The following is an 8,153-nucleotide window of genomic DNA, read 5'->3' on the forward strand; positions in this document are numbered from 1 at the left end:
CGCTGTCTCTGTTGTTCCAGTTATGGCTACAGCGCCTTCTCCTGCGGCTTCGACTAACAAATCACTCAACTCTGCTAATCCTTCGGTCCAGGCTGAAGAATATTTTATCTGGCTGATTTTGAAAATACACGTGCTCGAGCACGCGGGCTAGGGAGCGTGCTAAGCGAGACTCGGGTCTGAGTCAAGCCCTACACATCCTGCCTCCGGACGCCCGAGTTTCGGCACTCCGCTCCCCGCCTTGGCCGGGGGCGAACGACGCCGCGGCCTTCTCGGTGCGGAGGGAGAGCGCGGTGGACACCGCTCTCCAGGGGACTGCAGGCTATGGCGGGGCGACGTCCACCCTGCGTCCCAGCAAGCGTACGGGAGCGTTCGTTCCCCTCCGCACCAAGGCGGCCTGAAGCCCCCTAGTCCTCGGCCCCCGCGCAAGCGACGCCGGGAAATGCCCACATCCGGGAAACCCGCGACTGAGTGCGGCGGCGGCGACGGGGAGCGGAAGGCAAAATGGCGGCGGCGGCGGCCTGCTGCTGAGGGGAGAGCCAGGTCCCCGCGACCCTCACGACGGGCCGCGCTGGCCGGCCGCAGCCCCTCCCCCCGGCGTGTGCCCCCGTCCTGCCCCATCCCGAGCCCCGAAGGACCGCTGGGGCCCCGGGGACGGGCTCCAGCCGCTGCGGCGCCGGCCCTCGGGTCCGTGGCCGCTGTCCAGGAGCCCCGCTCTCCCCTGCAGGTGAGTCCAGAGCCGGCGCCGCGGGTGGGGCGCCCTGACCTCCGCAGCCCGAGTCCGCGGGGCGGTGGCCGGCGGGGCCCACGCCCATGCCCGCTGGAGGGGGTCCAGGGGCCGGCAGTGGACCGGCGGGCTGAGCCGGCCGGGTCCGGGCCTGACTGGGCAGATTGCGCTGGCCTGAGCTGAGCCCTGCCCGGGGGAAGCGAGGGTTGGCCGCACCCGGCGCCGCAGGAAGAGCCCGGGGCGCTGCGGCCTCTGCGGGGGCTCGGTGGGAAGGGAAGAGCCGGGCTGGCCGCCCGCGAGGACCGTCTCTCCCCTACCCCACCCCTTCCAGGTCTGGAGAGGAGAGGAGCGAAAGCTAGTTTTCCAAGGAGAGTGCATCTAACTAGTCACTGCACTTTGCTGGCCCCCGGTTTGTGTGTTCCTAGAAGCGGTCCTTGGAATCTCTCTGTTCAGCCCGCCGAAATGTTTCAACGGTCACTGCTCACAGTGCAGGTGGTAGGAGAGATGTGGGTGTCTTTATGGACTAGGAGAGTGTGGATAAATAGGAAAATGAAGGAAAGACAGAGGAATATTGCTTATTATCACTTGAAAAATAGTTTGTAGCACGAAGAGCGGCTCTCAGGTGACTTTATTAACTCTTCTCTGACTTCTCCAATTGAAACCATTTTCCAAGGGAACGAAGTTTAAGTGTTTGACGACATGTAAACATGTGTATCATCTAGAAGTTGTAAGTACGAGGATTGAGTAGTAAGTATAGTCTCGCACACAATATGTTATCTCTTCAGTTTTGGAAATCGGTGTTGAATGCCTGGAATCCTTGTCAGACCTTTATGCAATATTTATTGAAGGTTAATTTTTTTTTTTTTTTTTTGAAAAATCAGTCTTTCCCCATGAAGAAGAAAAGGTAGGAATTAGGGTCCTCTGCTAAGATATCTTCTCTTTTTATGGTCTTAACTAAGGTGTTCTCTTACGTTTAAAGATGGGCAGGTAAAATGGTCTGGATGATTCCCTATGGCAGTGGGAGGAATATCTTTGTGTTCCTGTGATAGCATATTATTGCAAGAAACTACTAGATCATGGTACATACTTCCAAAGGCACATTCTTTCATGCCTGATTACTGATTGAATATGCCTTTGTGCTCTTCAAAATAATTTAAACAAGTGCTTCTCCTACGCTTTATGTGAATAGGTTTCAGACTTTAATTCTAGAGTTTAAGTTTTTGCTTTTAATGCTAGTCTTTGTTATTCTGTACGCATATAATCTTGGAATAGTTCCTACTCTAGTTATTTAAGTATCATTTAGGTACGACATTTATATTAGAAGATTTGCACGCCACAAAAGTTATTTCATCATTGTATATAATATTATCTGTAGAAACTACCATTTTTCAGTATGAATATAAAAACGTGATTATTCTCAATTTCTGGTACTGATATTTGAATGTTGGGCCTTACAGATGCTAAGTGACGCCTCCCCACCCTTCCTGCTTTTCTTTCTCTTTGAAACAGGAGACAGGATCTCACTAACTTAGCCAGGTTTTACGTTCATCCACTGTTTTTTGTTTTGTTTTGTTTTTTTCCTTTTTCTTTCTGAGTTAGGATCTCTTGTAATCCAGGCTGGCCTGGGATTACAGGTATATACCACTAAATTCAGTTTTATGTGGTGCTGGGAATCTAACTGTAGGCTTTGTGCATGCCAGACAAGACCTTTATCAACTGAGCAATACCCCCAGACTGTTTGTACTTTTGATCAGTTAATTCTTAGAAAATAAATTGACAAAATTTTCAATGGCTAGAGATATCCTGAACAATTTAAGACTATCCTGCTAAGAAACCAGTACATACTGTCATTCACAGAGTTTTTAGACAGATCATCTTTTTATAAACTTAATCCAACCCAAGGTAACACTTTGAAATCTCACTGTGTATTGTATTGATACCAGTTTTTTTTACCTGATAGACAAGAAAATGTACTTTTGAAGAAGGTCCAATCTTTTTTTTTAAATCAAAGTTTTGTTTCTTCAATCTAAAGCAATTTAAATGTCCCTTCAAAGCATGAGCGAACATGATCTCTGCCCTTAGGAAGCTTAAAATACAGGTGTGATGAAGAGAGGCCTGGGCTAGCTTAGTATATGTAAAGTCATCCTAGCATTACCTCCAGTGACTAGATGTCCTTATGTAAGCTACTTCTCTGGATCTAGTCCCTTGTCTATAAAAATAATAATAGTTGGGAGGCAGAGGCAGGCGGATCTCTGTGAGTTCAAGGCCAGCCTGGTCTACATTAGTGAGTTCCAGGACAGCTGGGGCTACAGGGACATCCTGCTTTGAAAAGACCAAAAAATAAATAAATAAATAATAATAGCAATATTCTAAAGGCACCATATACTTGGGGGCTGGAGAGATGACTCAGTGGTTAAGAACACTGTTCTTGTAGAAGACCCGAGTTCGAATCCCAGCACCCACCTGGCAGCTAACAACTGTCTGTAACTCCAGTCCCAGGGGATCGATCCAACAGCCTCTTTTGACCTCTGCGGGTATTGCACAATACAGGTACACTTAGCTACATACAGGCAATACACGCATACACATAAATAAAATAAAAAGACACCATATACTCTATAAATTGGTGATCTAAGAAATATAAGAATATTTTCAGCACTCCTGAGATGGGGACAGGAGGATTAGGTCATCCTTGGCTACACAGCAAATCCCAGGCAAGCCTGGGTTATAAGAGATCCTTACTCAAAAAGAAAAAAGACAGTGGATGAATGTAAAGGCAAAAACAGAAATTTTTTCTGAATAGTACAAAATGCTTTTTGTGTTCAGAGAAGAACAGTTCGATGAGAATTTCTGTTCGAGGAGGTATTTGAATGAATGAAGCCTTGAAGTTGAGTATGGTTTCTACAAGAAAGCAAAGGCTCTCTCAAGAAGAATAAATAGGGGCTGGAGAGATGGCTCAGCAGTTTTCTTGCAGAAGAACTGGGTTCAGTTCCCAGCACCCACATGGCAGCTAACAGCCACCTGTAACTCCAGTTCCAGGGGTTCTCATACCCTCCATTGGCCACCATAGGCATTGCACACGTTCAGGCAAAACACTCAAACACTTAAAAACAAAGAAATAAGTTGGTTTTTAAAGAAGAATAAGGTTGGGTGTGGTGATCCATGCCTCTAATCCCAGCACTCAGGCGGCAGAGGCAGGTGGATCTTTGTGAGATCCAGTCCAGCCTGGTCTACATAGCAAGTTTCAGGCCAGCAGGGGTTACAGAGAGACCATTTCTCAAAACATGAAACAAAACAACAAAGGGGAATCAATAGAAAGAAGGAGGACATTAAAGCAGAGAAGCACAGGGTCTAGCTGAGAGCCCATACCTTGGCTTGGTTAGAATGCAGGGCACAAATATGGGGCCTAGATGAGATGTGCAAGACCCCCCATTTTCAGGACCCCTCCCTGCCACAGGGCACTGGTCCTCTATTTCTCAGCATAACTTTGTTTGCCCTTCAAAAAGAAGAGGGGAGTCAGGTTCTTGTTGCAACATGTATTGAACTTAATGTTCACAGCAACTCTATAAGATAGAACCTGGTGGTACACACCTCTAACTTCAGCACTCTGGAAGCAGAGGCAGCCAGATCTCTTGAGTTCAAGGCCAGCCTGACCTACACAATGAGACCCTGTATATTAAATAATAATAATTAAAAAAAAGACAGAGAATTGTGTCTGGGCAGTGTGTTTCCAGAGCTCTAGTTACTACTGTTCAAAGAGTCCTTGAAGGAAGGCATCATTAAAGGTTGTGGAATAGGGAAGTAAAATGATAGGGACTGTTCATTAGAAAGACTAATCTGGCACCATTGTACCAGGAGCTAAGGAGGTAAGCTGTTTTGCCTTAAAGACCTCTTTATAAAAGTCTTTTAACTTATTTGTCTATTATTAATTTTAGTTTTCACATGTCACAATAATAAAGTATTAAAATGATATTGATAATGTTGGCCATACTTTGTTGAAGGAATTGTAAATTAGTATACTGTTCTGAAATGTAATCTGACAGTAAGTATCAGAATTTAATTCGTTTATTTTGTGGTATTAGAGATCAAACCTGGGATCTTGGGTAGCTTAGGCAAATGCTCTAACACTGAGGTATATCCCAGCCCATTATCCTTATTTTACTTATTTTTGTATTTTTTTTAAAGATTTATTTTTTAATTCTACGTATGTGTCTGATACGGGTATGTGTATGCAAATACAGTGCCCTTAGAGGGTTTTGCATCTCCTGGAGCTGGCTCAGCCAGTATTTGCAATCTCTCTCTCTCTCTCTCTCTCTCTCTCTCTCTCTCTCTCTCTCTCTCTCTCAGGATACGCAACCGCTCTCCTTTATGAGAAGATATGAAGAATGTCATTGGTATCTTTATAGCTATTACAATGAATCTATAGTTCACTTTAGGTGGCACGGACATTTTAGAATGTGGATTCTTCCATAACCTCTCCCTCTCCCTCTCCCTCTCCCTCTCCCCCCCTCAAGCTGGCCTTCAATTTACTATGTAGCTAAGAAGAATGACCTTGAAATTCTGATTACAGGTGTGTGCTACCATACTTGATTTATGGGTTGTAAGGGATTGAAGCCAGAGTTTTGTATGAGATAGACAAGCACTCTACCAACTAAACAATATCCCCAGCCCTGTTTTTTTGTTTGTTTGTTTTTGAGACTGTCTCTCATATTCCAGGCTGGCCTCAAATTCCCTTCATAACCAAGGATGACCTTGAACTTCTAATCCTCTTTTGTACAGAGATTACTGGCATATGTGCCACCATACCCAGTTTTATGTAATGCTAGGGAGAGAGCCTAGGGCTTCATGCATTCTACAAGCTGAGCTACATCCTCATCTCTGTTTATATTTGAGCTAGGTTCTCTGTAGCCCAGGCTGGCCTGGAATTCAGAAGATGGTATAAACATAAGGCATATAGCTGGGCATGGTTGCCCATACCTCTAATGCCTTTGATTCCAGTGCTCAGGAGGCAGAAGCAGGCAGATTGTGAGTTTCAGACCACCTTGGTCTGCATAGTGAGTTTCAGGCCAGACAGGGCTACATAGACCCTATCTCAAAAACAAAAACAACAATACATCAGGCATATGGGACTGGAGAGGTAGCTTAATGGTTTAAGAGCACTGGCTGATCTTACAGAGGACCCTGGGTTCAGTTCTCAGCACCCCATGTGCCACGTGCACCTAACAACTCCAATTTCAGGGGATCCATTGCTCTCTTCTGGCCTCCTTGGGCATTGCATGCACATGGTACACTTAACATACATGCAGGCAAATCATTCATACACATAAAATAAAAATTTTAAACCATAGGTATATGAGGCTGCTTTCAGCATCATCTGACATTTAGTGTTTTTTGTTTGTTTGCTTGCTTTGCGTTTATTACAGAGAGAGAGAGAGAGAGAGAGAGAGAGAGAGAGAGCACGTTCCTCAGGCAAGGATAGAAATCAGAGACCAACTTTTGAGAGTCAGTTCTGCCATGAGGGTCATGGGGATCAAACTCAGGTCATCAGGCTTGGTGGCAAGCGCCTTTACCTGATAAGCTATCTCACAGTCCCTGACATACTGTTTTACAGTAAACTTTATTTTTAGTAAGTATACTCTAAAATAATGATAAACATAATAAGTACATAACCCAGTAACATAGTCCTTTATCATCATTGCCAAGTATTGTGTACTGTACATAATTATAAGTGCCATTATGTTTTTTGTACAACTGTCTCCACAGTAGTTTGTTTACATCATCATTGCAGACATAGGAGTGATGCATGGCATGGGACTATCATTGACAAAATAGGCAGTAGCACTCAGTATACTCGTCTAAGATTCTCTTTTTTTTTTTTTTTTTTTTTTTTGTCATTTTGAGACAGGTTTCCCTGTAGCCCCAACTGGACTGGAACTCCTTATGTAGACCAGACTGGCCTTGAACTCACAGGGATCCTCCTGTCTCTGCCTCCTGAGTGCTGGGATTAAAGGTGTGTGCTACTACAGCCCAGTTTCTAAATTCTTTTCATAAGACTATAAGGTCAGGCTCTTTGTCATCATGGACCTTAATTACAAGCAGCAGATTTTTTTTTTCTTTTTGGACAGGGTCTTGTTATGTAGACCAGACTGGGCTAGAACTGGTAATCCTGCTTCAGTCTCTCAACAACAGGGATTATAGTCATGCCCCCCCAATGCCTGGCACTAAACCATAGCTTCCCCAAGTATTTTGTCACTGTGAAACAGAGTTCTTCATTTTCCTAGCCTCTAGCATCAGTTTATAATGAGAGACTGAACATGAAAGTAGGCGATAGCCAGATCATAATACCAGAATTCTAACCATTGTAGCTGGAAGTCCAACTTGACCTCCAGCCTCAGCCTTCCAAATGCTGAGATTACAGGTGTGGGCCACCATACATGGCTTAGCTTCTCTTAATTGTGCCTAGTTCCAATTCCGGGCCAGTTAAAGAGAGTCAGATATGTTTCCAAAACTAATCACATAAGATGTCTGCCTCTAGCTAATCTACCTGCATAGATCCCTTGCTAACAACCTAGAAACAAAGTGTATACCTTATTTTCCATTTATTTTTATTATGTGTATATGTGGCGGGGGGGTATGTGCATGTGAATGCAGGTACTCACAGAAGCCAGAAGTGTTGGATTTCCCAGGAGCTGGAATGACAGGCAGTTATGAGGTGCATATATATTTGGTAGCTAGGACCCAAACTCGGGTCCTCTAGTATATGCTCTTAGCCACTGAGCCATCTCTCCAGTCTTCCCTTTTCATTATAACATTTCTCACTCCTGCTTACCCTTTTATCTCTGCACAGCAACAGTGGCTGACTCTCTAAAGCAAGTTTTGAATAGTTTCTGCTTGCTCTTATTTGAGCAGTCTTTGTCTCTGTTTCCACACTATTATTAATACTTACATTACACTTTTCATCATTGTGATTTTAAAAAAACAACCCTCAGTAGACAAGGGAGGAAAGATATATTATGACTCACAGTTTGAAAGGTCTTAGTCCATCATGGTGGGGAGGACATGGCAGACAATCTCACATCATGACAAATAGGAAACAGAGAGACTGAGTAGGTCTTGGAACAAGATACAGCCCTAAGGACCTACCCCAATGACTTCCTTAAACTAGGCTGTACCTCTTAAAGTGTCTGGAACCTTCCAAAATAGCGTCACCTGTTGGGACCTAGTCTTTTATCCTGTTTTTTTTGTTGTTGTTGATGTTGGTGGTGGTTTGTTTGGGGGATTTTGCTTTTTGGTTTTTGTTTTGTTTGAGACAGGTCTCCCTGTAGTCCCAGCTAGTCTAGAAATTACTCTGTAGACCAAACTGGCCTTTATCTCACAGAAATCCACCTGCCTTTGTCTCCTGAATGCTGTGATTAAAAGCAAGTGCCAC

At 44.5% G+C, this 8,153-nt stretch overlaps 1 protein-coding gene across 3 annotated transcripts in view; it reads left to right on the plus strand.

Annotated features, from left to right (window-relative positions):
* The first annotated feature begins 244 nt into the window (after positions 1-244).
* Positions 245-8,153, plus strand: part of Lats1 (large tumor suppressor kinase 1) — a 46,091-nt gene continuing 38,182 nt past the window's right edge. Inside the window, exons 1-2 of one of the 3 annotated variants that reach the window (XM_029562206.1) lie at positions 245-724; positions 1,056-1,216. The gene's annotated coding sequence lies outside the window, so the exon portion shown is untranslated. Of the gene's footprint in view, positions 725-1,055; positions 1,217-1,259; positions 1,452-8,153 lie in introns of those variants that run through there. The other 2 variants (XM_008830412.3, XM_029562207.1) reach the window with 2 other exon arrangements.

Source organism: Nannospalax galili, unplaced genomic scaffold (assembly GCF_000622305.1).
Source record: "Nannospalax galili isolate Female #2095 unplaced genomic scaffold, S.galili_v1.0 scaffold395, whole genome shotgun sequence".
Lineage (NCBI taxonomy): Eukaryota > Metazoa > Chordata > Mammalia > Rodentia > Spalacidae > Nannospalax > Nannospalax galili.